Genomic DNA, 25,096 nt, shown 5'->3' on the forward strand with positions numbered 1-25,096 from the left:
TATATATATATATATATATATATATGAGACAAATTGTAACATTTCAATTCAGTAAGTAACATATTAACGCCTTCAATTTGATACAGGGAAGAATGCCTTGAGATCCGTGTTCCACCTTCAGTACTTTGCTTGTTTGAAAATTTATGTAGTCTTGAATATATGCTTATATTCCATTGGTTTTACTTTATAAATAATAGGAACGAGACAAAAGCAGTATAAGGACAAGAGAAATATAGAAGGACCGTTAGAGCTGCAAGACGCCCCGTTTTCCCGGGACATGTCCCGAATTTGATCATTCTGTCCTCTGTTCCCCATTGACCGTTCTGGGACACCCATACCGTCCCGATTTTAGTTCATCATAAAAATATATTTTCACTATCTTATAATGGTTCTTAGTTGAAACTTTGAATATAATTATAATTTATACTCTCATTCCTCAGATTCTCTTGTTGAAAATAGAATTTAAATAACCAAACGATGAGAAATATAATTAAAGATTTAAGTTCAAATTTTCGTGCATATAAATTTCTTATCATTATTTATACTCATATTATCCGAATGAAAAGACAGTTTAGTTTCTCTATTGATTGTATTGATTATTAATTTTCATAATTATTCTCCTTTTGTTTAGTTTCTGTATTGTTTGCATTGATTATTAAATTTCCAAATTATTTTCCTTTTGTTTTCTTTATACCCCATTAAAATTCTTGCTTTATGTTTCCCACTTATGTGATAATTGTCTCTATGTTTTACAATATATTGGTCTGGCTGTGTATATAGGTATAAATTTATACATGGTGAGAAATTTTAAGAGTGTCCCGGATTTCTGATCTTGTAATCTGGCAACCCTGAACTTATACGTAGAAAAAGAATTCACGAATCTGTACGTGATATTCAAATGGGTTATATCTTTAAATTATCCGTTATTCATAAGATTCATCGCCAGCTGACGAAAGCCTGCCAGATGCATAACTTTGTCCAAGAATTCATTGTGCCTTCGCTGACATATGTCAAGGATCAAGGAGATCCCATTTGGTCTTCGCTGTCGGCTATATTACCGGAGTTGCTACCAAATTGCCGTTGTTAATGATGCTCTATTATTGCATTATTGGACTGAAACACGTTGTCAGTGGTGCTTTTGCACGAGTAATAATAATAATAATAATAATAATAATAATAATAATAATAATAATAATAATAATAATATAGGGATAAATAGACAGAAGGTAGCTAAGGTAAACAGACAGATAAGGTATAACTGCGGATAGACTGTATTAAATCTTTTTATTCCTGTGGGTTTGTGATAACATGTGCACATAATAACCAATAACATATCATTACAATACATTCAGCAGTAAAAATCTTGTTTTAAATAATTCCCGATAAAACTTCGTAAATCACGCTATTGTTACTACCTGTTTCAATTTTGAAAACCTTATTTTTCCTCTTCTGTATCTGCAATCAGAATTTACTTTCAAGTTAACATCCATCTTTCACTCTTCTTATTCATTAGCTCTGACATAAGTGCCTTAAGCTGGAGAACAATAACAATAATATGTGACCTTTAAAGGAATCATAAAATGGACAGATTTTGTGTATTTTTTTTTTTCAGATTTTCTTCAGTGCCATAAGTATTCGAAACCCCTTTAATAAGATAAGAAAACCTCTCGCATTTAGCAATTATTCCTCATAAGTTGTCCGAACTCCTATCACCGAAATATTCGAGCAAACAAAGGAAATCAACCTTTCATGCATTTATCTTTTATGTTCCATTTCTTTCCTTCATTTATTCACCCTTCTCCTGTTCCCTGTAGCACAAAGAAAACTCCCAGAGGATTACAGGGGAAAAAGACCTGTACTGTCCTGATCTGACAGAGGGAGGATTTGGCCGACATGAGGTAAGCAGTAAAGCTAAGAAGTCGGTTTTCATCTATATTTTTAAGATTTCTAATAACGGTAGCTCTGTGGATATTAATGATTATGTAGATGGAATATTGTATTAGATAATGTATAATGATTGGTAAATTGACTTTTTTTATGATAATAGCATAGAAAAGTATGGTATGATTTGACGGTCATATCATTAAGGAATGAAATATGTTCCCCATTTCTTAAAAAAAGTTTGAAGTTCTGGTGATATTTAAGAACAATGATGAAATTAAAAAGTGATCTTTTAAAGAACTCTATATGGCAATACTAAATAGTATGTATATAAAATTCCATGCAAGTCATGTGCTAATTATTAATATATTAAGTTGAACACAAAATTATTTCAAAGATAACTGTAAAGAACGAAAAATATATAAGAATTGGATTGGACACCATTGTAAGTGTTGTTCAAATTACTTCTTCCAAAGAATTCCTTTATATATATATATATATAAAAAATAAGACAAAACCCGCGTTATAAAAACCAAATCAGCAAATTCCCCTCGGGAACAGCGTTACCTTTTGAACATACCCACGCCAAGCATGAGCCATTGAGCCCAATTCAGTTATTCTAACGCCAAAAGCCCCCGGAGAATATTCAGTCTCCAGATTAACTGGAACGCGTGATATCGATAGCCGTGCTTTTACTTCGTTAATAGCAATGCAGGAAATGTTGGAGACTGAACCTTTACTGCAATTGCTATAGGGATTCTGTGATTAAGATACTGAGTTATAAATGTCGCAGAGGAGGCAACCTGTACGTAGAGTGCCAATCTAAGGTCGAGTTGCCAGTGGTGCAATGAATGATTCTGTCAGGTTACTTAGCTGAATATAAGTAATCACAAATAAAAAAAAATCGCCTTATCACTTATTTTTTAAATGAATATAGCTATGAAATCAAGACTAGGGGATATGAATGAATGACGAAAAATAATTAATTGTTAACTTCAAAATAGACAGATGTTTTAATAAACGTTCATAATATTTTATAAGCTTTTCATGGCATTATAAATAAATTAGATTCAAGTATTAAAGCCTGATTTATACAAGGTTTTAAATTGTTATGATCAGGAGCAGTTTAATTAAATCTGTATGAAAAAAGAAGAGCTTTGGAATGAGCCTGAATTATCACATAACATTAAGTTGTACAAACAGAAATTCAACATATCGCCCCATTTGTCCGGTAATGCATTCACTGATTATCGTGTTATTGAAATGTATCTAGTTTTATTTATATTCCTTAGTAAGATACTTTTGTTATCTTAGATACGATTTTCTGTCATATAGTACCTTTATTTTTAGATAAATTTCCTTCAGCCTTTGCATCCTCAGGAAAGTAGAAATATTAATATTTACCCAAGAGATATATTTCAACTTCTAATACAAAAAATTACTTTCAATCTCAGATTATTTTTGTTAAAAAAATCCAAATCAACGTTTACTTTTTAGACAAATGAGACAAAAGGGAAAAACTCCTCGCTATCCTTTCTTCTTTCCCTAATTAATGTTTACCTTTCTTGTTTAGCCTTTATGACACGAAATTTGTTCGTATCTTTTTCTTTGTTTCAGTGTCCAGTATGATCACTGTTTCATGACAATTTAATTTCATCCTTTGTATTCATTCTCGATCGAAATAGTTTTTGCTGGTTTCCTTTATAAGCTCCATTTCCTTATTCTTTGTCATTCACGCTTCTATTAGCACTTCTCTTTGTGTTTTATTGACATTCTCTATCCACCAGTGGAGGAAAATTAATACTTTTGTTTCCGTCTCTTGCATGCATGATTAATGGCTGAGTTCAGGTATTTTCATGTTTTTTTTTTTTTATTTTACTTTATTTTGGTATCACATTAAACTTTTCTTTATAATGCAAGTATCACTCACGATCTTAATCAAGTTTCCCTTAGGTTTTGTGTCAAATTTCTTTTCCAAACCTTTCTGTCATCAAATTTATATATATATATATATATATATATATATATATATATATATATATATATATATATATATATATATATATATATATATATATATATATATATATATATATATATATATATATATATATATATATATATATATATATATATATATATATATATATATATATATATATATATATATATATATATATATATATATATATATATGTGTGTGTGTGTGTGTGTGTGTGTGTGTGTGTGTGTGTGTGTGTGTGTGTGTAAATTTTCAAAAGCGTACATAACAAATCCCGGTAGAAGTTTTTGATATCGATAACTGCTTTTACTGCCGTACGTAAAACACCTTTACACATGAATACTACCAGCAGATTCTACTATCATCTCTTAGAATTTTCATATTAAAATCAAATTTTACAAAGTCAGACCTGGAAGAACGCAGTTTTTTAGATGCAATTTAAAGTCAGGATCTTTCACAATCACACTCTGTCAAAGATAAAAACGTATAATGAAATTTTTCACAAAGAGAAGCCACGTGTGGCCGATACTGAGATTCATTGTGTGATTTATGACCTCATCTTTCATGGAAAAACAGAAAATCAATCTCTCTCTCTCTCTCTCTCTCTCTCTCTCTCTCTCTCTCTCTCTCTCTCTCTCTCTCTCTCTCTCTTCCCTTTGTTTCATCGGAGGTTATTGAAAGACTACAAAGTCATAGAAATAATACCTTTGGTCATGGAATTATATTTTGTACGTAATGATTATTTTTATTATCATGTTTTATTCTTAAAAAAGTTTATGCGTTGAAACATTTAAATAATATATATTTAGTTCCTGTATAAGTGCCTGACTTTAGATGCTTGTAGTTTGTAATAATGCGTGCATGTGGACAACGAAATTAAGACAATCTACGACTCAACTTTGAAATCAGATTTGTTTGCCCGAAAATTATTTTTAATTTAATGCTTGTAATTAACCCCGCCTAGTTCATGTGCACTGATTAATATCACGGTTTTATAACGAGACACTAAATTGGTATAAATGAACCAAAAGTTTTCATATCGCAACGATGGAAAACAAATTGCCCATTTTGCAATAAAACTGGAATATATGGGCTTTTAAATTAGTGCCCATTAATTTTGCATATGATACACTACCAATATTGTCAGGTCATATGAATGGCAGGGTACTTTTAATATTGCGTAAACTTGACCCTTTTTTTTTTTATAAAGCATCGTTTTTCGCATTCCAGATGAGAAGATGATGTTACTAAGTTCAACTACAAGGTCTTTTAATTCTAATAATGCTGCTAATGCTATTAATAATGATGACGGAAAGTACTAAAACTCTTTACATGTTGTGAAGGAATTAGGATTATATTTACTGTCGTGAAATCAACTTAAGTTTCGCAGATATCCGTTATCTCCTCTTGCAAATAAGTTCCCCGTTGGGACAGTCGGTAGAGTTCTCGGTTAGCACTCTGCTAGGCCCGAGTTCGAGTCTCTGGCCGGTCAATGAAGAATTAGAGGAATTTATTTCTGGTGATAGAAATTCAATTCTCGGTATAATGTGGTTCGGATTCCACAATAAGCTGTAGGCTCCGTTGCTAAGTAACCAATTGGTTCTGAGACACGTAAAATAAGTCTAATCCTTCGGATCAGTCCTCTCTAGGAGAGCTGTTAGTCAGCTCAGTGGTCTGGTTAAACTAAGGTACACTTAACTTTTTCCTCTTGCAAATTATTCATTTTTACGTAGATATAGTAAAATCTGCTCTAAACAAACAGACAAACAAATATGAAAGCCTTCCATTCTGCAGTGTTGACGGTTCATTGAGAATATCGCTTCCCTTATTTAGAAATTGAACGCATCTATAAGAGTTTCTCATGAATTTGCTTGACAAATTACCAAAGACCAGGACTTCAGTTAAGGTACTATTGTAGAATTAATGTGTCCCTTTGATATTCGCGGTCAACTCCAGTTTATTCATCTTTTGGGTGCATATGTCATACTCACTTCATTATTTTAAGGCAGGCATTCCTTCCCATGTAGGTTTAAATAACTGACACTGAAAAATGGAACAAAATTTTAAAACTTAAATTATGAACAATAAAAATATTGAAAAAAATTCTAGAAGACTATTGGATTTGATGATAACGTTCTACATGAGGACAAGTGTCTTTTTTATCGATTGTAAGTTGATTTACCTAAATGTGGCTTTTAGGTTTATAGTTCCAGCGATTGATTTCTAGTTCCTGTTATAGAATACGCTATTAAAGGGTAGAAATGGAAGCAGAGCCAACCTCCTTTTCCTCAAAGGGAGGAAAAACCATGTGACTGATCGTATTCAATAGTCAGGCCTTTTTTCGCGTCATCAAACGTTATTTATGCCTTCATCTATCATAGTTTGACATCAGAAAACCATTTTCTCCCGTGTGCACATATTCCCTCATCTCTCTCTCTCTCTCTCTCTCTCTCTCTCTCTCTCTCTCTCTCTCTCTCTCTCTCTCATGTCCAAGTATTTTGAAACTGAAAACGACAAGCATTCATGTAAATAAGAGACAGCTATAAAGTGAGCGAAGAGCAGAAAGATTTAAAGACATTGCCAAACTAGAAGCAATATTTACCAAATGAGTTTATGATTATTGATGTATCCATCAATCGCCCCCCGTCCCCCACACAAAAAAAAGGAAATTGTAAGATACTCTCTGCAATGATGGCCTTCAACACAGATTTATTGCATGTATATATATATATATATATATATATATATATATATATATATATATATATATATATATATATATATATATATATATATATATATATATATATATATATATATATATATATATATATATATATATGACTATTTATCACATCACCGTGATTCATATACAATCAGAAAGCTACAAACGTCCTTTAATATCCAATTCACTCTACCTCGGAAGTAATATATTTTCATATATGTTACCGAAGGGGAATTTTTAGTTGATAATAAGTCCACCGTCCCGTGGGTCGAACCAGCGACGGACGAGGAATCAGGACTACAGTGACACACTAACCAGTCGGCCACAAGAGAGGGTATATGAATACCATCTCCCATCAACCCACCCGTCGAACTCAGGTGTTTTGCGTTTGGAGACGATATCCACCCACCTCTGCCATGTTGATATGTAGTGCGTTTGTCGCATTATATATGACTATTTATCACATCACCGTGATTCATATACAATCAGAAAGCTACAAACGTCCTTTAATATCCAATTCACTCTACCTCGGAAGTAATATATTTTCATATATGTTACCGAAGGAATTTTAGTTGATAATAAGTCCACCGTCCCGTGGGGTCGAACCAGCGACGGACGAGGAATCAGGACTACAGTGACACACTAACCAGTCGGCCACAAGAGAGGGTATAAGTGAATACCATCTCCCATCAACCCACCCGTCGAACTCAGGTGTTTTGCGTTTGGAGACGATATCCACCACCTCTGCCATGTTGACCGTGTAGTGCGTTTGTCGCACGTAGCCATATTATGACTATTTATCACATCACCGTGATTCATATACAATCAGAAAGCTACAAACGTCCTTTAATATCCAATTCACTCTACCTCGGAAGTAATATATTTTCATATATGTTTACCGAAGGGAATTTTAGTTGATAATAAGTCCACCGTCCCGTGGGGTCGAACCAGCGACGGATGAGGAATCAGGACTACAGTGACACACTAACCAGTCGGCCACAAGAGGGTATAAGTGAATACCATCTCCCATCAACCCACCCGTCGAACTCAGGTGTTTTGCGTTTGGAGACGATATCCACCCACCTCTGCCATGTTGACTGTGTAGTGCGTTTGTCGGCGTAGCCACATTATGACTATTTATCACATCACCGTGATTCATATACAATCAGAAAGCTACAAACGTCCTTTAATATCCAATTCACTCTACCTCGGAAGTAATATATTTTCATATATGTTACTGAAGGGGAATTTTTAGTTGATAATAAGTCCACCGTCCCGTGGGGTCGAACCAGCGACGGACGAGGAATCAGGACTACAGTGACACACTAACCAGTCGGCCACAAGAGAGGGTATAAGTGAATACCATCTCCCATCAACCCACCCGTCGAACTCAGGTGTTTTGCGTTTGGAGACGATATCCACCACCTCTGCCATGTTGACCGTAGTACGCGTTTGTCGACGTAGCCATAATATGACTATTTATCACATCACCGTGATTCATATACAACCAGAAAGCTACAAACGTCCTTTAATATCCAATTCACTCTACCTCGGAAGTAATATATTTTCATATATGTTACCGAAGGGGAATTTTAGTTGATAATAAGTCCACCGTCCCGTGGGGTCGAACCAGCGACGGACGAGGAATCAGGACTACAGTGACACACTAACCAGTCGGCCACAAAGAGGGTATAAGTGAATACCATCTCCCATCAACCCACCCGTCGAACTCAGGTGTTTTGCGTTTGGAGACGATATCCACCCACCTCTGCCATGTTGACCGTGTAGTGCGTTTGTCGCACGTAGCCATATTATGACTATTTATCACATCACCGTGATTCATATACAATCAGAAAACTACAAACGTCCTTTAATATCCAATTCACTCTACCTCGGAAGTAATATATTTTCATATATGTTACCGAAGGGGAATTTTTAGTTGATAATAAGTCCACCGTCCCGTGGGGTCGAACCAGCGACGGACGAGGAATCAGGACTACAGTGACACACTAACCAGTCGGCCACAAAAGAGGGTATAAGTGAATACCATCTCCCATCAACCCACCCGTCGAACTCAGGTGTTTTGCGTTTGGAGACGATATCCACCCACCTCTGCCATGTTGACCGTGTAGTGCGTTTGTCGCACGTAGCCATATTATGACTATTTATCACATCACCGTGATTCATATACAATCAGAAAGCTACAAACGTCCTTTAATATCCAATTCACTCTACCTCGGAAGTAATATATTTTCATATATGTTACCGAAGGGAATTTTAGTTGATAATAAGTCCACCGCCCCGTGAGGTCGAACCAGCGACGGACGAGGAATCAGGGCTACAGTGACACACTAACCAGTCGGCCACAAGGAGGGTATAAGTGAATACCATCTCCCATCAACCCATCACCGATCGAACTCAGGTGTTTTGAGTTTGGAGACGATGTCCACCCACCTCTGCCATGTTGACCGTGTAGTGCGTTTGTCGCACGTAGCCATACTATGACTATTTATCACATCACCGTGATTCATATACAATCAGAAAGCTACAAACGTCCTTTAATATCCAATTCACTCTACCTCGGAAGTAATATATTTTCATATGGTTACCGAAGGGGAATTTTAGTTGATAATAAGTCCACCGTCCCGTGGGGTCGAACCAGCGACGGACGAGGAATCAGGACTACAGTGACACACTAACCAGTCGGCCACAAGAGAGGGTATAAAAAATACCATCTCCCATCAACCCACCCGTCGAACTCAGGTGTTTTGCGTTTTGGAGACGATATCCACCCACCTCTGCCATGTTGACCGTGTAGTGCGTTTGTCGCACGTAGCCAAATTATGACTATTTATCACATCACCGTGATTCATATACAATCAAAGCTACAAACGTCCTTTAATATCAATTCACTCTACCTCGTAAGTAATATATTTTCATATATGTTACCGACTGAATTTTAGTTGATAATAAGTCCACCGTCCGTGAGGTTGAACCAGCGACGGACGAGGAATCAGGACTACAGTGACACACTAACCAGTCGGCCACAAGAGAGGGTATAAGTGAATACCATCTCCCATCAACCCACCCGTCGAACTCAGGTGTTTTGCGTTTGGAGACGATATCCACCCACCTCTGCCATGTTGACCGTGTAGTGCGTTTGTCGCGCGTAGCCATATTATGACTATTTATCACATCACCGTGATTCATATACAAGAGAAAGCTACAAACGTCCTTTAATATCAATTCACTCTACCTCGGAAGTAATATATTTTCATATATGTTACCCCGAAGGGAATTTTAGTTGATAATAAGTCCACCGTCCGTCGCTGGGTCGAACCAGCGACGGACGAGGAATCAGGACTACAGTGACACACTAACCAGTCGGCCAGAAGACGATTTGGAGTTTGTAGTTGATTGTATATGAATCACGGTGATGTGATAAATAGTCATAATTGGCTACGTGCGACAAACGCACTACACGGTCAACATGGCAGAGGTGGGTGGATATCGTCTCCAAACGCAAACACCTGAGTTCGACGGGTGGGTTGATGGGAGATGGTATTCACTTATACCCTCTTGTATGACCAGTTAGTGTGTCACTGTAGTCCTGATTCCTCGTCCGTCGCTGGTCTCGACGTCACGGACGGTGACTTATTATCAACTAAAAATTCCCCTTCGATAACATATATGAAAATGTTTACTTCCGAGGTAGAGTGAATTGATATTAGTTGACGTTTGTAGCTCCATTTGATTGTATATGAATCACGGTGATGTGATAAATAGTCATAATATGGCACGTCGACAAACGCACCACACGGTCAACATGGCAGAGGTGGTGTGGATATCGTCTCCCAAACGCAAAACACCTGAGTTCGACGGGTGGGTTGATGGGAGATGGTATTCACCCACCTCTCTTGTGGCCGACTGGTTAGTGTGTCACTGTAGTCCTGATTCCTCGTCCGTCGCTGGTCACGATCACGGACGGTGGACTTATTATCAACTAAAAGCTCGGTAACATATATGAAAATATATTACTTCGAGGTAGAGTGAATTGGATATTAAAGGACGTTTGTAGCTTTCTGATTGTATATGAATCACGGTGATGTGATAAATAGTCATACCAATAATTATAATGCGACAAACGACACTAACCACGGTCAACATGGCAGAGGTGGGTGGATATCGTCTCCAAACGCAAAACACCTGAGTTCGACGGGTGGGTTGATGGGAGATGGTATTCACTTATACCCTCTCTTGTGGCCGACTGGTTAGTGTGTCACTGTAGTCCTGATTCCTCGTCCGTCGCTGGACTCGACCCCATCGGGACGGTGGACTTATTATCAACTAAAAATTCCCAAACGTCCTTTATATGAAAATATATTACTTCGAGGTAGAGTGAATTGGATATTAAAGGACGTTTGTAGCTTTCTGATTGTATATGAATCACGGTGATGTGATAAATAGTCATAATATGGCTACGTGCGACAAACGCACTACACGGTCAACATGGCAGAGGTGGGTGGATATTGTCTCCAAACGCAAAACACCTGAGTTCGACGGGTGGGTTGATGGGAGATGGTATTCACTTATACCCTCTCTTGTGGCCGACTGGTTAGTGTGTCACTGTAGTCCTGATTCTCGTCCGTCGCTGGTTCGACCCCACGGGATGGTGGACTTATTATCAACTAAAAATTCCCCTTCGGTAACATATATGAAAATATACTCTTCCGAGGTAGAGTGAATTGGATATTAAAGGACGTTTGTAGCTTTCTGATTGTATATGAATCACGGTGATGTGATAAATAGTCATAGGAATAGGCTACGTGCGACAAACGCACTACACGGTCAACATGGCAGAGGTGGGTGGATATCGTCTCCAAATGCAAAACACCTGAGTTCGACTCAGGTGGGTTGATGGGAGATGGTATTCACTTATACCCTCTCTTGTGGCCGACTGGTTAGTGTGTCACTGTAGTCCTGATTCCTCGTCCATCGCTGGTTCGACCCCACGGGACGGTGGACTTATTATCAACTAAAAATTCCCCTTCGGTAACATATATGAAAATATATTACTTCCGAGGTAGAGTGAATTGGATATTAAAGGATTTTGTCCACTTTCTGATTGGGGTCGATATCACGGTGATGTGATAAATAGTCAGTGGCTACGTGCGACAAAACCAGTCGGTCAACATATATAGGTATGGATATCGTCTCCAAACGCAAAACACCTGAGTTCGACTCAGGTGGGTTGATGGAGATGGTATTCATATATACCTCTCTATGTGGCCGACTGGTTAGTGTGTCGAGGCCTTTAGTCCTGATTCCATCGTCCGTCGCTGGTACAATCGACCCCATATGGGATAGTGGACTTATTATCAACTAAAATTCCCCTTCGGTAATATATATGAATATATGTTACTTCCGAGGTAGATTTTGATATTAAAGGACGTTTGTACCTTTATGATATATATATATATATATATATATATATATATATATATATATATATATATATATATATATATATATATATATATATATATATATATATATATATATATATACTGTGTATATGTGAATTTATATACCATTTCTATTCACAGGAGACATTCCCTAGAGCCTATGATTATTATTTGTTTAATTTTACCTATACATAAAAATATCTTAGGAAAGATATACATTTGTTTCCAAGAACAATAAAATAATATTTTATGCTTTAAAGTTATCTAAACCTTCTTTATTACCTAGAATATACTGCTCCATTAATAGATTAACGTTATAAGTAAGGCATTATTTGAGTGTGGAATTGGATATCCAAACTAGCGATTACCGGGGATATTAATTTACAAGTATGATTCCATTTGCGACACCCGTACGCAACAATGGACCAGTGTTAACATGCAAAATGTTCTTTGGTGCGTAATTTATGGTCCGTTACTGCCATGGGTAATAAAATATGTCTAGATAAGAGCTATCGTCTTTGCATACTGTATTACAGTCAAAGTAACTGATACTGATAGCTTCGGAAAGTATATTTATATGCTATATTTACGATCGCAGACAAAAACAATTATTGTGAATGAATGTGCTTTTTCTGTAAACTGAGTCGATACATCGACAATAATATATATATATATATATATATATATATATATATATATATATATATATATATATATATATATATATATATATATATATATATATATGTGTGTGTGTGTGTGTGTGTGTGTGTGTGTGTATGTATATATATATATATATATATATATGTGTGTGTGTGTGTGTGTAATTATAATAGACACAATTCCCTCTTAACTTCTCGAATTCTTCGCGCTTTTTTGGATACACTTGTCACTACAAAGCCTCAGGATCCAAGTGCAAGAAATATGAAGAAATTAGATTGATCGGTACCGGAAAAAGAACCCGGGTTCCATAATCGCAACTAGGTCACGTTGCCGACCTGACCACGAGAAGGATAAAAGTCTATTGCCTCTCATACATACATATACCTGTCGTTTTCAGATATATATAACAGAGCTAGAATAGACGCATCCTCACCAATCGTAGCCAAGTGGACAATTGTTCACTTGGCTACGATGATGAGGATGGGTCTGTTCCAACCTAATATATGTATCTGAAAACGAAAGGTATATGTATGTACAAGAGGCAATAGACTTTTATCCTTCTCGTTGTCAGGTGGGCAACGTGACCTAGTTACGATTATGGAACCCGGGTTCTTTTTCCGGTGCCGGTCATCATAATATCTTTATATTTCTTGCACTTGGATCTTAAGGCTTTGTAGTGACAAGTATATCCAAAAAAGGGCGAAGAATTCGAGAAGTTAAGAGGGCATTGTGGCTATTATAATTACATACACACACATATATACATAAATACCTGCGTGCGAAGGTGATAAAAAATCTTAACTATCAAAGGCGAAGAAATAAGAGATTTGGTTAAATGTCACAAAAATAGAGCCTACCTTACATGGCTTGGAGAGTGTGGATGTGTCTGCTTCCTCTCTGGCATGACCGGTTTTGGGCCTTGGCTTTGTGTCTGCTGAGAGGAAATCTCGTTAAATTGGGAGTTACTCGGATTAGCCGGTATCTTTTCCTCTCCTGACATCTGAGTTTTGAGTTTTAGAGTACTTATCCAATTGCAGTCGTAACTGAACATTGTTGTCCATCCCTCGCTCTTTCAACTGTCCGTCAGTAACTTCTTTTTGTCCTTTTATTTCCTTTTATTTTACTCTTCTCTGTGTTATGCATGTACTCATTCATATGTACTCATGTATATATATATATATATATATATATATATATATATATATATATATATATATATATATATATATATATATATATATATATATATATATATATATAAAAAAGTTCTAGAGAGAGAGAGAGAGAGAGAGAGAGAGAGAGAGAGATAATAGATAATAGAAAGAGAGATAAATACTGAATATCGTAGAGCCGTGTCCAGTCTAAACCATGCACGCTTCAAATTGGATTGAATTATAAGCAAAAGTTTCATACATTTTCTAGGAGCGTATAATTCGACACTCTTAATGTCAAAATGAATTGTTATATAATTGTATCACTTTTCCTGTGCATCGCTGGAAACGCAGCGAGGACTCTTATCCTATCAAATGCTCTACTCTAAAGTTTATCTTGACTGATAGTGACATCAAAAGAGATTTTTATGTATTGGGTAGTGTCCTCTATCGACATAGCTAATTTCAGGTTCTAATGTTCTCATATCTCGTTAGAAATGACGTATTTATTGAGGAAATTATACTGAAAATGTACAGATTATAACATTTGTTATGACATTAAATTCTAACATGACATTTCTGGGTGAAAGCGTTCTAAGATTTTCCACCATAACAGAGAAAGCTTAGCAAAGAATTATTTAAATAACGCTAAATAATTCAGCCCTCCATAAATTAAGTCTCACATTCTTTAGAAAATAAGTATCATCTCTCTCTCTAAATTGCCTAATGGCAAAATTATCACATGGTTATTAAGATATGAAATTTTCAGATAAAAGCTAGTACAAGAATTAAATGATAATTATGTTGCCAGTGTGTGTCGGCCTCACAGTAACATTAGTTTGTGGCATCATAGCTATGAGATATTGGGTTTCATAACTTTTTCTAACGTATTCTCATATTTTTTCTTAGATTTTGCCATTTGTTAGTTCTATACTCTGTAAAGTTATTAGTGTGGACAACGAAATTAAGACAATCTACGACTCAACTTTGAAATCAGATTTGTTTGCCCGAAAATTATTTTTAATTTAATGCTTGTAATTAACCCCGCCTAGTTCATGTGCGCTGATTAATATCACGGTTTTATAACGAGACACTAAATTGGTATAAATAAACCAAAAGTTGTCATATCGCAACGATGGAAAACAAATTGCCCATTTTGCAATAAAACTGGAATATATGGGCTTTTAAATTAGTGCCCATTAATTTTGCATATGATACACTACCAATATTGTCAGGTCATATGAATGGCAGGGTACTTTTAATATTGTGTAAACGTGACCCTTTTTTTTTTTTTCATAAAACGTCATTTTTCGCATTCCAAATGAAAAGATGATGTAACTACGTTGAACTACAAGGTCTTTTTATACTCATAATGCTGCTAATGCTATTAATAATGATGATGGAAAATGCTAAAACTCTTTACACGTTGTGAAGGAATTAGGATTATACTTACTGTCGTGAAGTCAGCTTAGGTTTCGCAGATATCCGTTATCTGCCCTTGCAAATTATTTATTTTTACGCAGATATAGTAAAATCTATTCTCAACACACAGACAAACAAATTTGAAAGCCTTCCATTCAGCAGTGTTGACGGTTCATTTAGAATATCGCTTCCCTTATTTGGAAATTGAGCGCATCTATAAGAGTTTCTTATGAATTTGCTTGACAAATTACCAAAGACCAGGACTTCAGTTAGGTACTATTCCAGAATTAATGCGTCCCTTTAATATTCGCGGTCAACTCCAGTTTATTCATCTTTTGAGTGCATATGTCTTATACTCACTTCATTATTTTAAGGCAGGCATTCCTTCCCTTGTAGGTTTATACAACTGAGAATTGAAAAATGAAACCAAATTTTTAAATTTAATTTATGACCAATAAAAATGTTGAAAAAAAATCTAGAAGACTATTGGATTTGATAATAACGTTCTACATGCAGAAAAGTGTCTTTTTTATCGGTTGTAAGTTGATTGACGTAAATGTGGCTTTTAGATTTATAGTTCCAACGATTGACTTCTAGCTCCTGTTATAGAATACGTTATTAAAGGGTAGAAATGGGAGCAGAGCCAACCTCCTTTTCCTCAGAGGGAGGAAAAAACATGTGGCTGATCGTATTCAATAGTCAGTCCTTTTTTCGCGTCATCAAACGTTATTTATGCCTTCATCTATCATAGTTTGACATCAGAAAACCATTTTCTCCGTGTGCACATATTCCCCCTCTCTCTCTCTCTCTCTCTCTCTCTCTCTCTCTCTCTCTCTCTCTCTCTCTCTCATGTCCAAGTATTTTGAGATTGAAAACGACAAGCATTCATGTAATTAAGTGACAGCTATAAAATGAGCGAAGAGCAGAAAGAATTAAAGACATTGTCAAACTGGAAGCAATATTTACCAAATGAGTTTATGATTATTCATGTATCCATCAATCGCCCCTCGTCCCCTACACAAAAAAAAAAAAAGGAAATTGTAAGATACTCTCTGTAACGATGGCCTTCAACACAGATTTATTATATATATATATATATATATATATATATATATATATATATATATATATATATATATATATATATATATATATATATATATATATATATATATATATATATATGTTTCCTGGTGCAGGTGGTTCTTAAGACTCCACATTTAGTACTTTACTCTAAAATGGCCTTGCAAGATAACCAGGACATATAAAAAAAATAAAAAGGAGTTAAACAAGGAGCGGAGGGCTCTTTCTCAAAGGGAAGTGCGTGAAACACGTGGATACAAAAATAGGTATATTTTCATGACACAGAAGATCAAAGGGAAAATGAACTGAAACAAATTAAATTGCGGCTGCGGAAGTCCTTCCGAAGGGGGAGGGGGGAAGCTTGGGAATGCCAGGAACACGGACCAAGGAGAATTCTGCTACGATCGTCCTTCTGAAACGATATGAGGACCTAGGTTACAATCTAATGCTGGAATTTGGGGAATGAATTACTCGGGTATGCACTGAGGGCGCCAAGGACCTCCCTGAGGGTTGACTTGTGACTCAGGGCAAGGAGGCAGTGAACACGTGGGCCGGGATTGAACCAAAGAAGCTCAGGGAATACCAAGTTATAGACCCAAAAGCTTAATAAATGCACAAGGGCCAACATAACGTGACTAGGCAACTCGTTCTAATACTTTACCAAATTGTAGGGGCGTAAGGCTGACGTCGGCGTCCAGCGACGTCTTCTGCCAGGGTTCATGTGTGTGCGTCGACAAAGGGCCTCCCTCACCAAGGAACTGCTTTCAAGTCATAGGTTGGGGCAGAAAAGGGCACCTTGTGATGATGAAAGGCTGCAGTTGAGTTTCCGCTCGCTTTGGGACTTGCAAAATCCCCACTTGCACTGGTTGCTGGCCACATGGGGTACAGAGCAGAGGGCAGTTAACTTCCACGTGGTGACGAGGGAAAGAGGCGGGGGAGGTCTGCTCTTGTGACCTCCTTGCTTAAACTACCGACTATGTGTGAGAGCGAGCTTCTCTCGTCCTGACCTTTTATTGCTTCTGGATGGGTGTGGGGGAGGTGGGGGGGCGATGTCCTGACTGGGTCACGCTTCTGTACCAAAGAACACGGCACAAGCCAGGTTACTGCCCCAGAGGAGAATTACAGCTTTTGAGCGTCTCTCATAAACCCCGACTTTTAATGGTTGAAACTAACCCGAACCAGAATTCACTACCTCTCACAGGTTCAAAATAGACAGAGGCCTATCTATCGGCCAAGCAAAGCAGAAAGGCGGGCGCTTTCATAGCGTTTTTTGGCGCTAATCTTTACAGCTCCCCTAGCAAGATGACATTCACACCTTTAAGCGGGTGCGAATGTCGATAACAGCAAAAATGAGTGAAGAAAACGTTCGACTTTACTCTATCTTCTGCTTTGCTACAACTGTTACTTTACTTTATTTGCAAAACTCTGCTGCAATACTGATCAATAACAAACTGAAGGTTTACCTTAGGTGCAGAGTGCAATTTAGAATATACAATAAAAGGTGCCCTTACTTGCAAATTAATTATTGCTGAAATACTTCATAAGTACTGATTCTACCCATTCTTTACTCGCTTTACTTTACTGGGGTAATAAGGCATTCAAAAGAAAATAAACAAAGAACACTTCAAAGTTACAGATTAACAACAACAACAAAAAATAAAACATACAAGGCAGAATGTAAAAGGAAAACAAATGTAAATCAACCAATTTCTTACTGCTATCCTGGAATTACATGCGTGCGATTAGTTGTGCCTTGAAGAGGCGGTATAAGTGGCAATACACTGTTGGTTTTAAATGATATCCCCTTTACTAGAAATTGTAATAACAAAATTCAATTCCTCTTTCCAATCGGTGGACAATAATTGTTCACAAACTCGATGAGTATCTAATACCTCCCGCGAGCACTAAAATGAAGTGACAGTAGTCTGACAGCAGCGAGGCAAAGAGATTATCCTTGGGTTTTAATTCGCTAACGTAAACAATGCTAAATTTTTATGTCCGCGGCCTACAACTTGGGTGTAAGTTATAAATAGCTACTCACTCGAAGTATGAATGGGAGGATAAACAAATGAGGGGGAACTGGACAGGGATAGAATTCTCCACAAAAATAACTCAGTAAAATAAAAAGAAAACTAAACTGAATGACAAACGAAGGACGTGACTTCTCACTGAGGGGCGGCACACGCCGCTGGTATTAAAAGGGTAACGTTAAAACTCGCAAGGGCAGGAGTCTTGTGACTCGAGATTTGTTAACAAATAGAAGAAAAAAAATTAAATGAAAAAGTAAATGATATAGCCTACGCAGAAATACGAAGGATAACAGAGTGAGGTATTTATTGTTTATGTATTAATCTAACGTCCGTCGCCAATGGACGACGGTCAGAACTAACTCTCAGCCCAAGGACTGGGAAAGGAAACCCAAAGGGCGTGACCCCTTCAGGAAGAGCTGACATGCCTGCCTTGTGCCCAGGGACGGGTGTAAGGGTGTGCCACTTCCCACTCTGTCTCTCTTACTGCTTCAAAGATAAAATGATTAATTCATTTTTAAAGGGGATGATATCCCATATCTTGACTGCCGCTTGCAGTGGTAATTAAGGGAAAGTGTAAAGGAAAGATCGACAGAGAAGGATGAGGAATAGAAATTCCAAAGGAAAGGAAGAAGATAGCGGAAGGCCTTGACATCCTCCTCTGGTTGAAAGGTGCCAAAACGTTCAAAAGATGAAGAGGTGGCCCTATGCCAAGTTTGCACAGGGGCCAGAAGAGCTCGGGAGCTCGTTGTGGACTACCTGCGATCGCCCACACCCGTGGTAACTCCGCCGCGAACGTCTCCTCCTTGGACCGTTGTCCTTGGCCGGGGAATGGGGGGCCCGAGGCCGAAGGGCGGCAAGGGGTGCCATCTGGGTCAGCTGCTGCGACAACTGACACAGGAATTTTGTTCGCCATCTCGGACATTAACCGGCACAGTTCGCACAGTTTCGGCCCAGGAAGGCAGGGCAGAATCATGACTCGCGAAGGAATCTGCGGTGGGCGACGAAAGATATGGGACGGCCGGAGGGGGCGGGGTTGACTCACATGCAGTGGTGACCAGCTCAGGCCCGGGTTGCGAATCCGTGCCTTTAGGTGAGCCTCCACTGGGGTCAGGAGAACCCGTCTCTCTTGTTACCGACACTGGCAGCGGCACCAGGCCGGGCGAAGAGGGGGGGGTTTGGAGTTGGATCCCTTGAAGGGGGATGAGGGGCGTGCCCTGGCACTGACATTGGCACTGGCGCTGGTAGCGACGTGGTAGTGGTCTCGTCTGCTGGACGGACGGAGACTGGCACTGCTCAGTGCGCCCAAGTGGCACTGGCAGAGGAGTTGATAGCTGAGATTCTCCTGAAGGGAGATCTGGCTGAGGCCTCGGCACTGGCACTGATGCCGTGCCGGGCACTGGACTCGGATTTGGAGGATTAGTTGGGGACTTTGGACGACGGAATTGTCGTGGTTTGGAGGGGGACGTAAAGTCCTAGCCCAGGAGGACGTCATAGCCTCCTGGAATGTGTGCCGCTACGGCGAGACGAAGGGTCCTGGCTCTGTGGGGTCGGGTGACCCTCAATTGGACCATAGGGAGGATCATTTTTAAATTGTTGATGCCCTCGATTGTGACGAGCTTGCGTCGGTTTATTATAGCTCCATAGGGGACTTTGTCTTTCCTAATGAGGGAAATTTGTGCTCCAGAGTCCTGAAATGCCTTGACCTGGCGTGCTGAGTATTTATCTCGAGGAGGTGCCACATATATGGGACCCTTGGCTGAAGGGCCTAAGGACTCGGGATTTGTAACGCCCAGGGCAATGGCAGGATTACCGGACTTATTATTTCTAGGGCATTTTGCCCATGAGGGAGAGTGGCCAAAAACCTTACACGCCGTGCAAAAGGTTTGGCTGAAATCTCTTCGCACTGCCCCTGCAGAGGGCGCAGGCGACTTATTAGTGGGTTGTCCGGGAGAGAGAGGCTCTGGTTGTTTACTTCGGCATTGCTCTTTGGAATGCCCGATCTTTTTACAGAACCCGCACACAACAGGTTTCTGCGATTGCCCATTCCTAATTTCCTGCCGTAGCCCGCTGTGCCAGGGCGGGAGATCATTCATACGTCCTTTGGGGAAGATTCCAAATTCCCACAGTGCTGGGAAATTAATTCTGTGTGTTACTTGCGTCCTCTCCCCCCTGCAAAATGTCGACATGATCTCAGCAGAACGAGGATTTCAAGTTCTTCATGTCCTCCGGGAAGGAACTCGGCCTTTCCGGGAGAGAGCTAAGAGAATGGGTACAGGAGAGGATGGACGCAGTCCTAGCAAGGTCGCCATTTTTATATGTTTCCTGGTGCAGTTGGTTCTTAAGACTCCACATTTAGTACTTTACTCTAAAATGGCCTTGCAAGATAACCAGGACATATATATAAAAAAATGAGTTAAACAAGGAGCGGAGGGCTCTTTCTCAAAGGAAGTGCGTGAAACACGTGGATACAAAAATAGGTATATTTTCATGACACACAAGATCAAAGGGAAAATTAACTGAAACACATTAAATTGCTGCTGCAGAAGTCCTCCCGAAGGGGAGGAAGCTTGGGAATGCCAGGAAAACGGACCAAGGAGAATTCTGCTATGATCGTCTTTCTGAAACGATACGAGGACCTAGGTTACAATCTAATGCTGGAATTTGGGGAATGAATTACTCGGGTGTGCGCTGAGGGCGCCAAGGACTTCCCTGAGGGTTGACTTGTGACTCAGGGCAAGGAGGCAGTGAACACGTGGGCCGGGATTGAACCAAAGAAGCTCAGGGAATACCAAGTTATAGACCCAAATGTTTAATAAATGCACAAGGGCGAACATAACGTGACTAAGCAACTCGTTCTAGGTACTTTACCAAATCGTAGGGGCGTAAGGCTGACGTCGGCGTCCAGCGGCGTCTTCTGCCAGGGTTCACGTGTGTGCATCGACAAAGGGCCTCCCTCACCAAGGAACTGCTTTCAAGTCATAGGTTGGGGCAGAAAAGGGCACCTTGTGATGATGAAAGGCTGCAGTTGAGTTTCCGCTCGCTTTGGGACTTGCAAAATCCCCACTTGCACTGGTTGCTGGCCACGTGGGGTACAGAACAGAGGGCAGTTAACTTCCACGTGGTGACGAGGGAAAGAGGCAGGTGGGGGGGCGAGGTCTGCTCTCGTGACCTCCTTGCTTAAACTACTGACTATGTATGAGAGCGAGCTTCTCTGGCCCTGACCTTTTATTGCTTCTGGACGGGTGTGGGGGGTTGGTGGGGGCGATATCCTGACCGGGTCACGCTTCTGTAATAAAGAAAACGGCGCAAGCCAGTTTACTGCCCCAGGGGAGAATTACAGCTTTTGAGCGTCTCTCATAAACCCCGACTTCTACTGGTTGAAACTAACCCGAACCAGAATTCACTACCTCTCATAGGTTCAAAATAGACAGAGACCTATCTATTGGCCAAACAAAGCAGAAAGGCGGGCGCTTTCATAGCGTATTTCGGCGCTAATCTTTACAATATATATATATATACATATATATATATATATATATATATATATATATATATATATATGTATATATATATATATATATATATATATATATATATATATATATATATATATATATATATATATATATATATATATATATATATATATATATATATATATATATATATATATATATATATATATATATATATATATATATATATATATATATATATATATATATATATATATATATATATATATATATATATATATATATATATATATATATATATATATATATATATATATATATATATATATATATATATATATATATATATATATATATATATATATATATATATATATATATATATATATATATATATATATATATATATATATATATATATATATATATATATGCAAGAATTTGTATACCATTCCTTTTCACGGAAGACATTCCCTAGAGCCTATGGTTCTTATTTATTTAATTTTACCTATACATAAAAATATCTTAAGGAAAGTCATACATTTCTTTCCAAGAACAATGAATTATCTTTATGCTTTAAAGTTATCTAAATCTTCTTTATTACCTAGAATATACTGCTCCATTAATAGATTAACGTTATAGGTAAGGCATTATTTGAGTGTGGAATTGGATATCCAAACTAGCGATTACCGGGGATATTAATTTACAGGTATGATTCCATTTGCGAGACCTATACGCAAAAATGGACCAGTGTTAGCATGCAAAATGGTCTTTGGTGCGAAATTTATGGTCCGTTACTGCCATGGGTAATAAAATATATCTAGATAAGAGCTATCGTCTTTGCATACTGTATTACAGTCAAAGTAACTGATACTGATAGCTTCGGAAAGTATATATGTATATGTATGTATGTATATATATATGTGTGTGTGTGTGTGTAATAGTAATAGCCACTATTCCCTCTTAACTTATCGAATTCTTCGCGCTTTTTTGGATACACTTGTTACTACAAAGCCTTAGGATCCAAGTGCAAGAAATATGAAGAAATTAGATTGATCGGTACCGGAAAAAGAACCTGGGTTCCAGAATTGCAACTAGGTCACGTTGCCGACCTGACCACGAGAAGGATAAAAGTCTATTGCCTCTCATACAAACATATACCTGTCGTTTTCAGATATATATAATACAGCTAGAATAGACTCATCCTCACCAATCGTAGCCAAGTGGACAATTGTTCACTTGGCTACGATGATGAGGATGGGTCTGTTCCAACCCTAATATATGTATCTGAAAACGACAGGTATATGTATGTACAAGAGGCAATAGACTTTTATCCTTCTCGTTGTCAGGTGGGCAATGTGACCTAGTTGCGATTATGGAACCCGGGTTCTTTTTCCGGTGCCGGTCATCATAATATCTTTATTTTTCTTGCACTTGGATCTTAAGGCTTTGTAGTGACAAATGTATCCAAAAAAGCGCGAAGTATTGAGAAGTTAAGAGAGCATTGTGGCTATTACAATTACACACACACACACACACACACACACATATATATATATATATATATATATATATATATATATATATATATATATATATATATATATATATATATATATATATATATATATATATATATATATATATATATATATATATATATATATATATACATATATATATATATATATATATATATATATATATATATATATATATATATATATATATATATATATATATATATATATATATATATATATATATATATATATATATATATATATATATATCTATATATATATATATATATATATATATATATATATATATATATATATATATATATATATATATATATATATATATATATATATATATATATATATATATATATATATATATATATATATATATATATATATATATATTGTAAAATATATTGAGTTAAATACCTGCGTGCGAAGGTGATCAAGAATCTTAACTATCAGTGGCGAAGAATTATGAGATTTGGTTAAATTTCACAAAAATAGAGCCTACCTTACATGGCTTGGAGAGTATGGATGTGTATCTGCTTCCTCTCTGGCATGACCGGTTTTGGGCCTTGGCTTTGTGTCTGCTGAGAGAAAATCTCGTTAAATTAGGAGTTACTCGGATCAGCCAGCATCTTTTCCTCTCCTGACATCTGAGTATTGAGTTTTATAGTGCTTATCCAATTGCAGTCGTAACTGAACACTGTTGTTCATCTCTCGCTCTTTCAACTGCCCCTCAGTAACTTCTTTTATGCCCTTTTATTTCCTTTCATTTTACTCTTCTGTGTCTGTGTATGTGAATATATAGTGTTTATGCATGCACTCATTCATATATATATATATATATATATATATATATATATATATATATATATATATATATATATATATATATATATATATATATATATATATATATATATATATATATATATATATATATATATATATATATATATATATATATATATATTACTCTATATATATATATATATATATATATATATATATATATATATATATATATATATATATATATATATATATATATATGCATATATATATATATATATATATATATATATATATATATATATATATATATATATATATATATATATATATATATATATATATATATATATATATATATATATATATATATATATATATATATATATATATATATATATATATATATATATATATATATATATATATATATATATATATATATATATAGAGAGAGAGAGAGAGAGAGAGAGAGAGAGAGAGAGAGAGAGAGAGAGCGATAATAGAAAGCCAGAGAGATAAATACTGAATGTCGTAGAGCCGTGTCAAGTCTAAACTATGCACGCTCCAAATTGGATTGAATTATAAGCAAAAATTTCATACATTTTCTAGGAGCGTATAATTCGACGCTCTTAATGTGAAAATGAATTGTTATATAATTGTATCACTTTTCCTGTGCATCGCTGGAAACGCAGCGAGGACTCTTATCCTATCAAATGCTCTTCTCTAAAGTTTATCTTAACTGTTAGTGACATCAAAAGAGATTTTTATGTATTGGGTAGTGTCCACTATCGACATAGCTAATTTCAGGTTCTAATGTTCTCATATCTCGTTAGAAATGACATGTTTATTGCGGAAATTATACTAAAAATGT

This window comes from Macrobrachium rosenbergii, chromosome 7, assembly GCF_040412425.1.
Source record: "Macrobrachium rosenbergii isolate ZJJX-2024 chromosome 7, ASM4041242v1, whole genome shotgun sequence".
Classification (NCBI taxonomy): domain Eukaryota; kingdom Metazoa; phylum Arthropoda; class Malacostraca; order Decapoda; family Palaemonidae; genus Macrobrachium; species Macrobrachium rosenbergii.